Genomic DNA, 19,558 nt, shown 5'->3' on the forward strand with positions numbered 1-19,558 from the left:
AATTGTAACCCCTAAATACTTGACTGATGATGTAGATGAAATGGGTGTTCCATCACATGAAATATTTAGAAAGGATTGTGACCTGAGTTTCTGCCGTGAACCAAACAGAATTGATTCGGTCTTACCTAGGTGCAATGACAGTTTGTTGTCAATTAACCATTCACTGACTTGCTTTAGATCATCACTAAGCATCTTCTCAACCGTAGATATACTTTTATCCGAAACTAAAATGACAGAATCATCAGCATACAAGAGTAATTTATGTTTAACAACAGCTGACATATCATTTACGTAGATTAAAAATAACAAGGGACCAAGTATGGAGCCCTGTGGGACACCACAGGAAATGTTTTCTGACGACGAAAAGGTGCCAGACACATCAACAAGCTGTTTCCTGTCAGACAAATATGACTGTAACCACATTGTTATATCATCTCCCAGACCAGAAGCACGGAGTTTCATTAAAAGTATCGAGTGGTCCACGGTATCAAAAGCCTTCTGTAAGTCTAAAAGAACCATGCCTACAACATTACCTTTATCATTTTCACCTCTAATGAAGTCAGATAAGTGAATAAGACATGTGTCGGTGGAATAACCCCTCCTAAACCCAGACTGATATTTATACAATAAGTCTTGATCTTGGAAATACTTTTCAACTTGGTCATACACAACACGTTCAAATATCTTTGAAATGATATTTAAAATAGAGACAGGTCTGTAATTACCAACACAAAGCTTATCATTCTTCTTAAAAAGAGGGACAACTCTTGCAGACTTAAGATCATCAGGGACGACCCCTTGTATAAGTGACAAGTTAATGACATGAGCAAGGGGGGCAGCAATGATAGAAGACCCATCCTTTACAAATCTAGAAGGTATACCATCCAACCCAGTGGCCTTTTTAATACTAAGTGAATTTAAGTATTTCAAGACTATACTCTCAGTCACAAGTGAAAAGGAATAACTATAAGAATGAACCCCTTTACTACTGTAAAATGAATAAATAAAACTACAACCATATGTGTATACCTTTTCTGGAAGTTTCTTAACAAGTTCAGAAGCAACTGTTGTGAAGTAGCTGTTAAATGTCTCAGCAATACATTTCTTTTCAAAACAAATACTGTCATTTATTTTTAAGCATATATTTGCATTAGGAGTAGAAGAACCTTTCTTTGAAGGCAAGCCAAGGGATTTAAGTATTTTCCATAGAGAATTAGAATTATTTTTGTTTTCTTCTAGGGTACTTTTGTAATAATTTTTCTTAGCACTAAGAATAAGACTTAAACACAAAACTTAACCAGACGCCGACGCAGACGCCGACGCCGACGCTCAGGTGATAACAATAGCTATTTTTTTTTAATTAGATGAGCTAATAAAACGCTTGTGTGAGTGAATTTATTATAGCATGTTATTTTTTATATTTGTTGACGAAATAATAATCTGTTTATATGTGTGCGTTACAGATGGTTATGACTTCTCATTCTTGTGGATGTTTTAGCTTATTTAAGTAAGAATCAAGGGGATACTTGAATGCGGTTGTTTTTAAGTACAACATTTGGCTGCAACTTATTTTGCAAACGTTCCGACATTTGACGGCATATTTATCTACTTATCTATCTATCTTCTTAATTTCATAAACTTGTTCGTACTTAATGATTTTATTAAATCTCCATTGTGCAGATATGAGCTTAATTTTAATTGTTTGGCATATGCACACTGTATATATTTAATAGTGTTTTCTTTTACGTCTATCACTCGTTGATATCCTCAATTTAGTTACGTATAGCAAGTCAGGACAGGATGTGGTGATCCGACTGCATATTAAAGCGCATGTTTGCTGGATGTTATCGTGCATTGACATTTTATGACACTGATAATTATATAGGTAAGATCAATTTACGCGACATACGTGACTCCAATTTCTGAATTCAATTATTATTCGAATTGTGTGCCACTAGAAGCAGGAATATCGAAGTTTCTACAGCCATCATAATGTTTGGAATCGTAGGTTACATGACGATATCACGGTCCAGAATATTATTTTTCACGATTAACTTTTAAATGATCGGATAGACTTTAGTCTAACTTACAATATTCATACTTTTTAGGAGATGCGAGGCAACTTTTCAAATATATCGCGGTCAAAATGCCAAAGTCTCATTTGATGGATGATGATGTCTTTACAAGAATATCAGAACTTTAGACATACAAAATCCTAATTAAATTCGAGATGACTATCAGTTTGACGAAACAATAACTTAAACGAATAGCAGTGTGCTTGATATACTGCAGGTTACTTAACAAAGTCAATAAAAGCGAACAATCTAAGATCACTTACAATGCATATCAGACTTCTGTATACGATTTCTGAATAACGGGACTTCTTGGCAGATTAATTAATTGACAATTTTCCAATTTTGTGTCACCGATTACAAACAATAAACGAACATTGATTCCCATTTAGGAAATTGCACTACTATGAAAAAGACATATACAGGAAATACATGTTCATTAATAAGTAATCGTCGTTTGAAATTGATAAAATGATTAAGCATTACACACGCGAAAATAATGAATAATTTAAAATATCTTTTTTTTTGCGTTAAAGTTTGTCCCGAATCATGGATTAACAACAAAAGTTAAAATATGCATGGTTCAATATAACTGTAAGATGGTTCAATATAACTGTAAGAATGGTCGAGACTTTCAAGCATTTTAATGCAGACTACCGTTGTTCCGGTGGGGGGGGGGGGGAGAGGGTCACATAAAAAAATCATTTTAAAATGTATTTTAATATTCCATTATAGCTATCCTTTAGAGAATTGAAGTGTTTAACTCAAAAATGATTGGAAATGTCCTTTTAAACATTATCATATGTATAGTTATAACACATTGCGAACTTGTTTAGTTATTGTTGATACATTCTTATTTTCTTTCAGTTTACAGGTTTATAGTCCAACGATCGGCAATCTTAGTAATTGTATTGCCATGTATTACTACCAAACACAATGCATTGGATACATCAACGACTTATAATATTACACCTCATACAAACGTTCACTAGGATGAAATGCGTTGTCGAGTCAGATCTCAAATGTCTTCTGCTGCCCATAGCCAACTGAGATGTGGATTATAGCGTTATTTCATAAATGTGATACTGTTATATCAAACAGTAAACGTAAACGTTTAATTAGCAGATTACTGGGGCCAAAATATAGTTCTTCATTTCTCAAACGATGCTATTGTTACAATGAACCATACGCTTTTCCGGTTTTCATATGAATTAATTTTGTATATTTTTAAAACCCCGCGCCTGTTATAACTTTCCAACCGTTCATCAAATTAAAATTGAATAAAAAAAAATTAGCATTTCTTTTAATTTTATATTTCTAACTATATTCCTTGCAAAACTGTTTAAAGCTTGCAATCTGAATTTCATTATAAAATCGAGCGATATATAAAATGTCTTATTTTTGATAAGATAAATAAAATGAAACATTACTAGCATATATAAATTTGAGACTTAATACAAAGAGTTAATAGTTTTTTCTATAGTTAGCTACAAAATATTTCATGAAGAAAATTACGAAGCATATGTTAATTACTTGATGGACACTTATCATCGATGTATTGCTTGTAAAGGAAAATTTGCCAGATAAAAAGTTTGTTATTGTGAAACTTGATTTGTCTGAGTTAGTATTAATAAACAAGAGGACCTGAAAGCCCAAAGTCGCTCACCTGATAGGAACTGACCTGTTATGTGTAGCCCAAGATATCATAAGAATAAATGTTCTGATAATGAATATTGAACTATGATTGTTACGTTTAGAGTGTTAAACAGGTTTTACTATAGCCATATAAGGAAAAGTGACACGCCCACTGGTGGCTATGCTTTTTAACAGACCGGAACCATTTTTGAAATTAGCCCAGATATTATTACACAAATGTTCTGACCAACTTCAATAAAGACTGGGCTATAATTGTTACTTTTAGACCGTTTACAAGGTTTAACGAAAGCTATATAAGGAAAATTGCACCACCCCTAGCGGCCATGTTTTTTAACAAACCGGAACCATTTTCGAACTAATCCAATATATTATTAGAACAAATGATCAGACCAAGTTTCAGGAAGATTGAACAATAAATGTTACTTCTAGAGTATTACAAGGTTTTACTAAAGCCATATAAGAAAAAATGCGCAGCCACTAGCGGCCTTCGTTTTCAACCAGCCGGATAAGTTTTAAAACTCATCGAGTATATCTCCAGACAAATTATAATCAAGCTTAATGAATATCGGAAAATAATGTGGCCACTAGAGTGTTAACAATGTTTACTATAGCCAAATAAGGAACAATGCCCCGCCCCCTTGCGGCCATGTTTTTCAACAAACCGGAGTCGTTTTCAAACTCGTTCAAGATATCTTTGGGACAAATTTTCTTACAAAGTTTCATGAAAATCGGAAAATCATTATTGATTTTAGAGTGTTAACAAGGTTTACATATAGCCATGTAAGAAAATATGCCCCATCCCCTTGCGGCCATGTTTTTCAACCAACTGAAAACATTTTCGAACTCGTCTAAGATATCATTGGGGCAAATCTTCTGGCAAAGTTTCATAAAGATCGGAAAAAAATGTGGCCTCTAGAGGGTTAACAATGCTTTACTTTAGCCATATAAGGAAAAAATGCCCCGCCCCAGGCAACCATGTTTTTCAACCAACCGAAACTAATTTCGAACTCGTCCAAATTTCATTGGCACAAACCGTCTGACCAAAGTTCATGAAAATCGGACAATAAATATGGCCTCTAGTGTGTTAACAAGGCAAATGTTGACGCCGCAAGACCTACGACGTACAAAAGGCGATCACAAAAGCTCACCATGAGCACATTGTGCTCACGTGAGCTAAAAACTCCGGAAAAAGGTTATAATACAGATAATTTGTCAGTTCAAGGCACACAACTATGCCCGAAATCAATGCACCAGCATACAGTTCACACTTCATCTGTAGGTAATGTTGGTAGACTCACACACCAAATATCAGCTCAATATCTGAAGATGGCGTAAAAACACCCAGAAAGTCCAAGTCCCATAACTTAGCAGAAAAGTCCATAACCAATAACTTCGCCACAAATCAATGGGCCGGAACAAATGTCACACTTCATATTTGAGGCATGTATGTAGTCTCACACACTAAAAATCAGCTAAATATCTTAAAGTGTTGTGTAAAAAAACATCCGGAAGACGGCTAATATAGAAAAAATTTCAATATCTACGTTTGTCTCAAATCCCTATGCCTTTTACTTTAATAGAAGCTCCTACGTGGGATTAAATATATTTAATAAAGATTACTTCCCTTGTCAAAAATAGACCTTGTACCTGCCAATGTAAAATCAAAATCTCCCTTTAAAGGTCATTACTTCCCTTGGCAAAAATTTAGATCGGTCAAAATCCCGATCTTTGTCAAATATCAACGGATCGGAACGATTTATACACTTAGTCTGTAGGTTATATTAGTAAACTCACATACCAATAAGGCTTAATATCTTAAAGCATTGTGTAAAAATCCTTCCGAAAACAGAATGCCGGACGGACAGATGGACATACGGACAGACAGTGCGACTGCTATAAGCCACCCTACAGGCGCATACAAACATTTTAACAACAAACAACATTTATGCTAGAGATTTGTTTTAAAACGTCCATCTGTTTGTTATGGAGATTACAACATATCAGCATGTAACATTAACATGTAACAATATGAGGCAAGTTTAAGGACGAGTAGTAATAAGCTCATTTAAGGTCTGTGTTAATCTAGAAAATTAAAGATAATTCCAGGGCTATGACTCATAAGTTCTTCATGTCATCTAACTTGTTATCGTATTTCGCCGAGATTGTATACCAATAAACATTCTGACCGTATATTATTATAATACGATTTAAACTATTCGAGTTAAAAAACGGACAAATTTAATCAGGCAAATTTTTAATAATGGAAGTGACATAATTCATTAGTGCTTGAGACCATATGGAGGATTGTCAAGCATGTTAGGGATTATAAGCCCTCAAACATTGTCGCCTGGTTTGATGATGATACAATATAAACATGTTAAGTTAGAGGGCGAATAAGATTAATTAAAACACATATTTATAACTCAAGTGCCATAAGTTGGATAAAGTGCCTTGACAGTCTGCATGTTTATCGAGTTATTGTGGTGATCTGGCTGATAATAACCTAGCCGAGATATCATGCTAACAAACGTGATCACAAAAATTTACAGTGATCTAATTAAACATATATTAAAAAAATATAGAAGGTCAAAAGGCGGAAACTTTGATTTTGCCAATTTATTTACAATTCAATGGAAATGATTTAGAACTGCTCAAAGCGATCAGGCTGCTTATCAAACGTGGCTTAGATATAACGACCGCTCAAGTTGTAATCACGTTTGATTTTTATACGATTAAAAATATTAAATTGAAAGGGAAAAGATCATGTTTATTTTTTAAGTTTGAAGGGCTAAACTTGTGTAGGTCTTAAGGCGTTCTGGCTATTAATCGCAGGTTTTCTTTCATTACCTAATAGAGAAATGAGTTTGTTTGTTATAACCTTGTTATTAAAAAATTGAATTTTACAGAAAACGGTCTCGACCTTTTGATAAATATAACTAAAAGCTCTGAACGTGATTGTCTGTTAAATTACTCATTCATTTTTATGATGAGGCACATTTTTATTTTCTAACGAATAGAATTATACGGACATTCAAATTTTCTTGTGATCATTCAAGCGTAGTTTAGCCTTTAAAATTTGAAATATGAATGACAATCGCTTTATATGAACTTTAGTAGAACATTTTACAACCTGTTACATGTCTGAATAAAGGACTATTTCATCAGTGATCGCGAAAACGCCATAAATCAGTTGTATAAGTAAACACTTATGTCTTTGCGGCACTCTGAAAACACTCAACCAACCTAAAAAATATTTCAAAAGACACTACCAGGATCAATAAACCGGCCTCTAGGCCCGAACTAAAAATACAATAACAGATAAATCATGGACAGAATAAACAAAAGATACTTTGCAATATTTACAGAAACTTTCTTTAAGTCGATAGATATAAATTGTGTTCTGTTTTGCTGTTTACATCTGTTTACATAGTCAACTGCAATATAAATTAGGGTTCCCTTACGCATTATTATCATCGAAGAGATCGTAAATATTTTATTGTTCAGTACTAAAGAGCTGTTGGAGTAATGAGTGCTGACGTCACTTGCTCTTGATAGTTATTGACATATTTCAGGGGGTTTTCCTGCCCTAAAAAACGCCATAAAACGCTCCCGAATCGGAAATTGACTTTTCCCGTTCATCAATAATATAAGTTTTTCCATTTAAAAACAAACACTATATCTCATGTTTTAATGCCCAGATAAATATATATATATATATATATATATATATATATATATATATATATATATATATATATATCCCCTGGCGGCTATGTTTTTCAACGGGCCGGAACCATTTTTAAACAAAACCAACATATCATCAAGACAAACATTTTGACAAAGTTACATACAGTGTTCACAAGGTTTTGCTTTTTTGCCCTAGTGACCTAGTTTTTTTTCCAGCATGACCCAGTTTAGAACTCGGTTGAGATATTTTTAGGACAAATCTTTGATCCAAATTTCATTAAGATCAGGCAAGAAATGTTACCTCTAGAGTGTTCATAAGCCAAAATGTTGACGACGGACGACGCACGACGCAAGACGGACAAAAGATGATCCCAAAAGCTCACCATGAGCACGTTGTATGTATACGTTGCACGTATATGAAAATAAAAATAATACGTATTTCAATAGGTTCAGTACAGAACTGACAGAAGAGAGACATAGCATAAGCCTCGAGCTTTTTTCTCAATTCTGTCAAATTGTATCCTACAGCATTTATTTTAAGCAATAAAACAATTTCTTTCTGCCTTGTGTATTGTTCGAAAATAATATTATGTTTGTATTGTATTGCTTATATGTACTTTCCATTGAACTAAATAAATAGTGTTTAAACCAATAGGTTCAGTACAAAATCTCCATTCAAACGCACGTTTTCAATTTTTAGTGACATAACCTCGACCAGAACGCAATTCCATTCTAGTATGGCATGCATGTAACCTACATACGCACACATTTAATGATGAATTCAAACTTAAGATAATGAGTGGACAACATAGTGTCTCATTTTGAGTATCAACTATCTTACCGACTGGTCTTCAATGCAGTCCCAAACTAGATCTGCACGCAAGCTTTTTACACAAACAATTTCAACACAATAACTCCATCACGACTTTCGTTTTTAATGGAAACAATACACCTATTTAAGTAAAGATTACCTTGACCTTTACAAAACTGGCCTTAACTACAAACGCAAGCTACCTCACCTCGAAAACTCAAAATATTTTAAGTTTTATCAAGGCTGGTATGTCTCTAAAGTGCACGTCAGAGTTATGACCATTTGTTATATACCAAATAGAGTAAGCATTTAGGAGCACATAAACATTTGATGTAAGTTATTTTATGGTCACCGGATAAATGATTAAGTTTCAGTCGGAACAAGCTATAATATGCCTTATTAAACCTCTTTGTCTAACCTTTACCTATGAGCTATAAATAAAGGTTTTCAACTGGTATATTGTATCGACGGGGTATATTAATAGTTATTAAAAATAAAATAGCTGAATTTTGCCAATGTTTGTCTTTGAACTGTGCCCCCTTGGTCTTTTATTTAAAGAAACACATCTTACACGGGGCACACCTTCTCCACATGGTGAACATTTTTGGTAAATTATAATTTACCATTCCGTGATGAACGATGAGGTACAAATCCGCACAATCTCTGACAGACGGATAAATGGAGAGCACACATTGTTCAATAAATATTAATTGTAAGCTAAAACTACTTGCTAATTTTAGTGCATATATTAAATAAAATCTTAACACTAAATTCTTAAACGCTTTCATTTTGAAGTTTGTATTTAATTTGTAAATCGTTAACGTTGACCAAAAAAATGACTAACAAGTTCTTTAGTGTAATTTCCGGACAACTGTATTGTTTTCTACTAAAATAATTGTTGAAAGACAATCACACTTGATTGCACAACTTTAATTCGAAAAATAAAAAGAAAAATGCCTCGTGCAAAAAGTTGCAACAATACCTATACACGTGCTTAAAGCCTCTATAACGCTAAAAATCAACGAAAATTTCGTAAAATAAAATTAACACCTAAACAATCAGTGTTCCTTATAGCAAAAGCCACAATTTCAACGCTAGATGTGGTATAATTACATTGATTTTAGAGGATACAAAATGTTCGTTTTTATTTATTTGTGACACAATTAATTATCCCCACGCTTTTTGGTTATCTCCGCCGTCCGTCTGTCTGTCCGTCCGTCCGCCCTGGCCACTTTCTCCTCCTACACTATAAGCACTAGAACCTTGAAACTTATACACATGGTAGCTATGAGCATATGTGCGACCATGCACTATTTGGAATTTTGATATGACCCCTGGGTCAAAAGTTATGGGGGTTGGGCTGGGGCCAGGTCAGAGATTTTCACTCTTTTTTTAAATGTGATTTTACATTAACTTTTACATTTCTACACCCATTTACTTCAAATTGATACTGAACATCTCTTATGACAATGCGGTCAGTCTCAACTATGCATGGCCCCATTATCAACCCTGGGCGTCCCATGGGTAAAACATGCGGCGTGGGGATACGCGTCGGCCTCTGCCGCGCCATTTCTAGTTCCATTTTAATTTCCTGCGAATATATATATTCATAAGACACACGAATACTAAAACGGTGCCATATTAGTGTTCATGTGTCGTATGAATAGATATCGTTGCGGGAAATTAAAATGGTATTAAATATGCAAAACAATAATGAAAACGAGCATTTTGTATCTACGAACATCTATTTTACCAGACCACATCTGGCGTTGAAACTTTGGCAATCGCCACAAGGAACACTGATTTTTAATTCTTTAACTTTATGTAACGAAATACTTTACGAAACTTTCGTTGATTTTGAGCGTTATAGAGGCTTTAATCGTATTATCGTAAGGGATGAATTATTTTAAAGTGACCTTTCCCAGACTGTAGAGAAATGATCACATGTACCACTTTAAAACATAGTCTTTATTCATATATGGTGTTAGAAACATTTCCTAGTGTAGTCACACCACGTATGTTAGTCACGTATTTAATAATTGCAGTCTTGTCTGAAAATTACGGTCCCGTCTAATTTTTGTTGTCTCATCTGATTATTGTAGTTTTATATGATTTTCATATTCAATGCTTTATAGTATAGTATGGTGAAGTATTGTTTGGGCAAAATAGTATCGTCTGAATACTTAAGTATCTTGTTTATTATTGTCTAGTGCAATTATAATAGTCTTATTAGTGTAGTCTCGTCCGGTTATTGCAGTCTCGTAAGGTAATTGTACTGTTAACTGACAACTGTTGTCTCCTTTAATATTTTAGTGTTTATTGAATAGTGTTGTCTCGTCTTATTTTGTAGTCTGAATTGTGCAGATTCTTCTGATTAATATTACCTCGTCTGGTTACTGTAATCGCGACTGTTTATTGTAGACTCGTCTGATTATTATTGTGTCGGCTTATTCTGGAAATCTCCTCTGATTATTGCAGTCTTGGCTTCTTATTTTAGTCTGATGATTGTTGTCGTGTCTGATGATTGTTGTCGTGCCTGATGATTGTTGTCGTGTCTGATGATTGTTGTCGTGTCTGATGATTGTTGTCGTGTCTGATGATTGATGTCGTGTCTGATGATAGTTGTCGTGTCTGATGATTGTTGTCGTGCCTGATGATTGTTGTCGTGCCTGATGATTGTTGTCGTGTCTGATGATTGTTGTCGTGTCTGATGAGTGTTGTCGTGTCTGATGATTGTTGTCGTGTCTGATGATTGTTGTCGTGCCTGATGATTGTTGTCGTGTCTGATGATTGTTGTCGTGCCTGATGATTGTTGTTGTGTCTGATGATTGTTGTCGTGTCTGATGATTGTTGTCGTGTCTGATGATAGTTGTCGTGTCTGATGATTGTTGTCGTGTCTGATGATTGTTGTCGTGCCTGATGATTGTTGTCGTGTCTGATGAGTGTCGTCGTGTCTGATGATTGTTGTCACGTCTGATTAGTATAGTCCCTTCTAATTAAAGTATTTTTTCTGAATAATATTGTTTCTTTTCTTATTATAGTCTCGTCTAATTAGTTTAGTCTCGCCTGAATACTTAGTCTCGCCTGATTATTGTAGTATTTTATGGATATTGTAGTTTCGTCTGCTTATTATAATCTCGTCTGATTAGTGTAGTCTCGCCTGGATATTATAGCCTCGTGTGATTACTGGAGTCTTTTTTAAATATCGGAATCTCTTCTGATAATTCTATGCTATTCGTACGTGTCTAATGTTGCAGGATAATCATAGTCTCATACTGCAATTATAGCTGTTCATGTTTAATTTCTGGGAACGGCGAGGGTACAAATGTAGCCGTACCTCACAATCGTACATCAAACTGATCTTATCATCATACTCTTTATAATCGTTCACGATATCTCACGAATGTGTACAATTAGCTTTCTGAGGTTTTGTTATTAGCTCTATATAGAAAATTAATACTTGATATGTTAATCTCATAATTAATACAACTATTCGAAACAAATGACATCTAATGTTTTTATTTTAAAAAAAATTGCCGCATAATGCAAACTGTTTTTATGCCAGATACGGTAGCGGTGGAATCGTTGATAACACAAATAATATAAATATTAAATTCTTAAAGAGAAAATACGACCTAAACTTGATAAAGATTTCAATAAATGAAAAGATCATCTTGATACATTTGATTTCGAAACACCTTATTTTGGCAAGCAATCAGTCTTGAAGATTTGTTGACACACATTGAATCAAATATGCAGACCATAGTCTCACTATATTGTTCTGTAAAGCATACATAAGTGTATTATTATTTTATTATATTCTGATTATTGCAGAATTACGACCCATGCTTTTCCACTTAACATTAAATAAACCCGTGATGTGCATGCACTTAACATCACTTGCAATATTTCACGGCAACTTTAACAGCCACATAAACTTCATTAGAAGATGAACGCATAGAAAGGAATTTTGGCTGCGACCACCGTTTTTGCAAAACTATGGTGCTTTGTGTTTTGTTCACTACATAATAAATATAGGGCATTTTTCTGTACTTGTATGATTGGTTTGTGTCTGCGACACGTGTATTATCATGTTAAATTGGTTTCTAGATCATGACATAATTACAATAAAATGTTGACCAAACTTAAAAAAAGAAAAATTGTGTGTAAATACAATCGAATTATGTTTTTTATATTTTACATCCGATGAAACATTTATGAATAACACTCTACAACACAAGTTCAGAAGGAAATATTTTATAATATCAACATTATTGGATTCTGCAATTTGTGTTTGTTCGGTCAAAAACTCATTTATTTTTAAGTAGACATCTTAACTGTCTGGAAATCCCTAGTATTTTGCAGATATGTTCACATGACAAAATTTCCATTTCTGCAACAGATACAAGTTAACATATCAATATCCAAATAGTGCTTAGAATAACTTGTTTGTTCTTAAAACCAATTAACTAGACATTTGATTTATTATGCATTTATAAGTTTAATTATATATGTCTTTTAACTTAATTCAATCAAATTCATGCCTTGGTTAACGATTGAGTAATAAGATATAGTAACATGAAAATGCACACTTTAAATATGATAATTTATATATCACTGACAAGATTATTTAAAAATGGAATCTAAGGCCCTAGCTTAATATCCCTTTTATTTAACAACCTTACCTCTGTGGCCTTTGATATGCATGATACTCAGGGTGCATGATCACGTGACTATTTTGGGGTTCCAAATAACACGTTAATAAATGTAAAAATAGGGTAAGTGTTGCTTGTTTTTTCAAATAACTTGATAGAACAATTTTTTAAAGAATTTCCACTAGCGCGTAAAAGACAGATTTTTATGCTGCTTATGGCAATGTAAAATACACCAGAATTACTTTTTAATAAGCCTGTGTGTTTGTTCAAAAATGCCATATGTAATGCACGTTTTTGCTTCACGCAACGTAATATTATGCCACCGATTTCAGAGGTATTCACGGATTTATTCTTATACATTAAGCTATCGACACAAACTGCAAGAAAAACTGTATTTTATGCACTTAAAATTTTTGTTAATATATTTCAATACGTGGAGATATTTGCAAACATCAAGTTCTTCACGTTGTGTTTACATTCTGTCCAGCCAGTGTGTAAACCCTTGAAAACCCCGTTGATTATGTACACTGTACTTTAAAATTGTAGAAAAGGATGTCCGGTTTCTTTCAGATTGGATATTCACAGTGTATAAACTAATTTCATCATACCAGGATGTTGCGATGTGATTGAAATCGCAAAATGAATATTTGGCATACGTGCGTAACTAGAAAGGTAAATTATTTTCCTTTTTTGTCATTATGATGGTCTTTCAACAGTCATTAATATTCCGATTTGAATGCAGATCCTCGGGCATGCTGTTATGCATTGTATATATTGAAATAAGGATGAAATGCGTTACTGATCACCGAACGAGATCTCGTCAAATTGTCATGCAGGGCTTAACACTAAGGCACGTCGGAACGACATTCACTGCCTGTACCTGGGTCCGGGCTAGCAAATGTCCCAGTAACATGCCCGACCGGTCGTGTGTATTTTGGGCGGGATTATGTTTTATATATCAATAAACTGCGTTTTAAATAAGCTTTTGAAAGATGCAAAAATCTTAATACAGGATGATCAAATGACAATTAAATCCAAGATTGAAGTCGGAGTCTACAAACAGATCGTAACTCGAAATAGATTTGGGATCCCTTGATTGCAATCAAAAAGAGGCCGACAATTCCGAAAATCCCCGGCGGTTTTCCTGGTAAAACACGTCAGTACCTATTTTTAAACGGATTTCCGATAGATACGGTTTTGATTGGTTTCCTCGAAGTGATGTGTTTTCTCGATAAAAATAAGTTTCAAACTAAAAGCCGGGATCGCCCAGGATTGTCCGGGATCGATGAAGGTATAAAACTCGACATTAACACAAAGTTAATATTATAAAATTATTATTTATTTATCAATTTTAAATAATTTATTTTGTTTGATAGATTAGAAGTGGTTTGACAATCTTTTTCACGCAATTCAATTAGCAAAACTAATAATTATGGTCGATCCCGGCTTTTAGTAGAGAGTTAACCTTGTACAATTGTTACGACTACCGTAACACGTTATTTGTTATTTTGCGACACCTAAGATTCACTTACCGTTTGTTGTCAGACGGCAACCGCGGCAATCTATGTAAAAAGGTTTTAACGTTCATGTCGTTGTTTAAGTTTGGATTTACGGGTGGGGATGAGGGTTCCTCGGATAAGAAAAGAAAAGGGAAGGAGGAAAGTAAGAGAAAGTATGAGGAAATAAAAAACAAGGAAATTTCTCCCGAAATGGCGTGAAGATTACAAATAGATGTCTAATGTAGATGAATATTGAATTCATTAGCATAAGTAAGGCAAGCTAATTAGAATGATTGAATCATAATTGCGCATCTCCACGCACAAGAAAATACAAGTTAAATGATAAATATAAAGGTTTTGATAATACTTTGGTCCCGGCACATGAAAGATTGGTCAGGGCTAGTAGGTTCTGCATTTACTAGCCCGAATGGGCTAGTTGAAAAAAAAGTTAGTGTTAAGCCCTGTCATGATCTAGTTTTGAAATCCTTGCTGTACTGGCGTTTTAACAAATAACAAGCACTTTTTATACATCAGATGTAAGATTAAGAATGTGCACTTTCGATCAGTACAACGTATTTGTTAGGGATTCTTTCTTACATCAGATATATGCATTTAAAGGGGCTTGTTCACACTTAAATTGCATTTTTTTGAAGTTTTTCATTTAATGCTTTAAAATGATAAATTTAAACATCGCAAACAACGTGCTCCAGTATAAAACAAAATTAAAATAAGAAAGAAAAAAGTAAGCCGCACCAAGGCTCGAACCACTGACCCTTGGATCGGTTTTTTCCCCGACTAAATATAGATTTTAAATATAAATTTAAATATGAACACGCATTGTGACAGCAACAACAACAACAAATATGGCGGAATCTGTATTGTCAAACACGGAAGAAGAAGGTAAAATATGTTTTTTTTTGTAAAACTCAATAGTGCGTATGATTTTTTTTATAAAAGTAGATTAAAATAGTATAACTGATCAAATGATTCGTTTTCGTTACATAAGTATATGCATATACATCACAGAACGCGTAAATACTGATTCTCTCGTTTACACTTAAGTTACAGATAGAAACCTAAATTAAAAGCCAAGTTGAATACAGAATTAACTTTAGTATTCGCGCAAATAAATTAAATTTATCATCAGCCTTGGAGTACTGAGATCATTTAAACATTACAGTATCTTTTTCTTTCCTCATAACTGACAGTGACAACATTATTTGTTGGCAGGCAATTCAAGATGCTGTGCATTTATTGACATATTTATTATTGTGTGTTATATGACAATAACATTTATTATTAACTAAAATGCATTTGAATGGTACTGGTAGTTTATTTATTTAAACCCAAAACTCATAGTTAACCCTTTAAGCGCTGGAACCGAATTTTGAAGGCTTTTGCAAACAGTTTGGATCCAGATGAGACGCCACAAAACGTGGCGTCTCATCAGGATCCAAACTGTTTGCTATTCTGATAGTATTCTTTGAAAAAAATCAAAGAAATGGCTAATTTTAGAAATTCAGCGGATGACATTTTAGCAGATGACAAATTTCCCAGCATGCAAAGGGTTAAAATGTATTTATATCAGTTTCTTCTGCACAGCTTTTTTATAAATAAACTGAATAACCAAAATATTTTTGAAAATAGTAACACAGTTTAGTAATTCATGGCATCAAATGCATGTAGCTGTCGCCAGACAACTCGCCCCAATACCACTTGCCCCAAAACAAACTCGCATCAAACATATGGTCACTCGCTCCAACCAAGAGACAACTCGCCCCAATTTTTTTTCGTGCATCTGATTGTTTCTTTATTTAAAGTATTTTATCTTTATATTCTTTGTTAATTTAGCAAAGCACGTATATATTTTGATAAATGTGTATTTCAACAGTACATTGTATTTTGAATAAATCAAATACAGGTCATCTGAAATGCATGTATCATTATATTTGTAAAAGCCAAGAATATTCTGGATATTCCTCTTTTTTCAATTGTTTTGAATATCCTCAAGATTTGATTTCCTGAATGTTGAAGAACACTTATTAGATAATAATACCACATATTTACAACTCACTTTTTTAATAGAGACCATAAATAGTTTTTAAAAGTGGTTTAAATTGTGTATTTACTTTTTCAATAGGATACAACCATAATTAAACCAAGAAGTTTATGAAGAAGGGATCACTGGATTTTGTCACTTTGGTACAAGAAACAGAAAAGGTATACTTATTTAGCTGCATTTTTTTCTGTTGATTTCATTTGAGAATATTGAAATAATTTGTAGATAATGTTTTCAGATATTCAGGCAAGTTGAGATTTCATTGAAAAAAATATATGTCATTTCACAATATTCTTGAATGGAAACAGAAAAAACACAGTTCAACACACTTATTGTTGATATATAAAACAAAGTCTTTGTATGTAAAACTGTGTTGCTACATGAGCAAAGAATTTAAAAAATGATCCTACACTACACTAGATGAATATTGAAATTTTACAAAAAAAAACTGACAGGAATGTTTAAAAATGGTGTCATGAAAAATAAAAAATTCTATATGTACATGTAGCTACATCTTGTGTCAAAATTCTTAGCTTTATGTTCAAAACATTTATTGTTAAATGCAGAAATGTCTTTTCAAGGATATCATAGACCACCTTACTTATACGGAAGCATAGGAGCTGTTGAAGGAAATTGCTGCCAGACAGTCAGCAGTTATCACTGACAGCCTGTCCTGGCCCAGCTTGGACCATCCTCAAGCTAACCATGATGGTGTGTTTGCAAGAATTGTCCATTTGGTAGACCATGATGAAGACCAGCTTTGTTGTGGCATGGCCTGACAATACTGTACAAGCCAGAGACCAGTTTGTTTACTATTGTTGAATAAGACCCATTTTTCATGTTTATTTTTCTGTGGGCCTGTTTAACAGAATTAATAATGCACTTTATCTATTTCAAATATGTTATTTTTCTGTGGACTTTTTAACGGAATTATTAATGCATTTTATCTATATCAAATATTTTATTTGTCTGTGGGCCTGTTTAACGGAATTAGTAATGCATTTTATCTTTATCAAATATTGTTGCTTGTAATATTAATATAGAACACGTAAAACTACTCATGTAATTGTCTCAGCTTAAAATCAAAAGTGTAGAAAATTTAACTCATTTACTGTCGAAACAGTGGCCATTATGTTCCTGCATCTTAAAAGTTGGACAATAACAGCTTATATATATATATATATATATATATATATATATATATATATATAGATAGATTTAGCAAGGGTTTTTTAGTTTTTTATGTGTTCATATTTTTCAGAAAAAGGGTTAAGTGGTGACTGATCCTCTCACCCTCCTTATCCAGGAAACATTTCGGAACAACGTGTTGGCACTGAAGATGTGGAGGACACAGATTGATCACAGTACATCCTTTGGATACATGGACACCTTCAACGTGACGACAACAAAACTGTACCTGCCTTTTTTTGAAAGGAAGTAGTTAATAAAATTATTGTTAACAGCTTTTTTAGTCTTGTTGTTTAAGAATGCTTGCAACATTTAAGTGGATAAACGGTTGTTTTAAATTTGAATCTTCAGTAATGCATTCTTTATTAAATGATGTAATCTTATTTCTATCAATATAGTGTAAATAATAAGAACATACTTATCCTTTGTATACAAAATGAAAACCAAGTTTACTGTTCTATTAATCATTATCTGATGATAGTTGTCGTGTCTGATGATTGTTGTCGTGTCTGATGATTGTTGTCGTGCCTGATGATTGTTGTCGTGTCTGATGAGTGTCGTCGTGTCTGATGATTGTTGTCACGTCTGATTAGTATAGTCCCTTCTAATTAAAGTATTTTTTCTGAATAATATTGTTTCTTTTCTTATTATAGTCTCGTCTAATTAGTTTAGTCTCGCCTGAATACTTAGTCTCGCCTGATTATTGTAGTATTTTATGGATATTGTAGTTTCGTCTGCTTATTATAATCTCGTCTGATTAGTGTAGTCTCGCCTGGATATTATAGCCTCGTGTGATTACTGGAGTCTTTTTTAAATATCGGAATCTCTTCTGATAATTCTATGCTATTCGTACGTGTCTAATGTTGCAGGATAATCATAGTCTCATACTGCAATTATAGCTGTTCATGTTTAATTTCTGGGAACGGCGAGGGTACAAATGTAGCCGTACCTCACAATCGTACATCAAACTGATCTTATCATCATACTCTTTATAATCGTTCACGATATCTCACGAATGTGTACAATTAGCTTTCTGAGGTTTTGTTATTAGCTCTATATAGAAAATTAATACTTGATATGTTAATCTCATAATTAATACAACTATTCGAAACAAATGACATCTAATGTTTTTATTTTAAAAAAAATTGCCGCATCATGCAAACTGTTTTTATGCCAGATACGGTAGCGGTGGAATCGTTGATAACACAAATAATATAAATATTAAATTCTTAAAGAGAAAATACGACCTAAACTTGATAAAGATTTCAATAAATAAAAAGATCATCTTGATACATTTGATTTCGAAACACCTTATTTTGGCAAGCAATCAGTCTTGAAGATTTGTTGACACACATTGAATCAAATATGCAGACCATAGTCTCACTATATTGTTCTGTAAAGCATACATAAGTGTATTATTATTTTATTATATTCTGATTATTGCAGAATTACGACCAATGCTTTTCCACTTAACATTAAATAAACCCGTGATGTGCATGCACTTAACACCACTTGCAATATTTCACGGCAACTTTAACAGCCACATAAACTTCATTAGAAAATGAGCGCATAGAAAGGAATTTTGGCTGCGACCACCGTTTTTGCAAAACTATGGTGCTTTGTGTTTTGTTCACTACATAATAAATATAGGGCATTTTTTCTGTACTTGTATGATTGGTTTGTGTCTGCGACACGTGTATTATCATGTTAAATTGGTTTCTAGATCATGACATAATTACAATAAATTGTTGACCAAACTTAAAAAAAAAATTGTGTGTAAATACAATCGAATTATGTTTTTTTATATTTTACATCCGATGAAACATTTATGAATAACACTCTACAACACAAGTTCAGAAGGAAATATTTTATAATATCAACATTATTGGATTCTGCAATTTGTGTTTGTTCGGTCAAAAACTCATTTATTT

General features: G+C 33.4%; 1 long non-coding RNA gene across 1 annotated transcript; it reads left to right on the forward strand.

The window, feature by feature from the left end:
• Positions 1–15,225: 15,225 nt before the first annotated feature.
• On the forward strand, positions 15,226–18,022 carry LOC127879695 (uncharacterized). Its single transcript, XR_008049214.1, has 4 exons — positions 15,226–15,280; positions 16,521–16,600; positions 17,021–17,242; positions 17,701–18,022. It is a non-coding gene; the product is annotated as an uncharacterized LOC127879695 (long non-coding RNA).
• The last annotated feature ends 1,536 nt before the right edge of the window (positions 18,023–19,558 follow it).

The sequence above is a fragment of the Dreissena polymorpha genome, chromosome 4, assembly GCF_020536995.1.
Source record: "Dreissena polymorpha isolate Duluth1 chromosome 4, UMN_Dpol_1.0, whole genome shotgun sequence".
In the NCBI taxonomy this organism is placed as follows: domain Eukaryota; kingdom Metazoa; phylum Mollusca; class Bivalvia; order Myida; family Dreissenidae; genus Dreissena; species Dreissena polymorpha.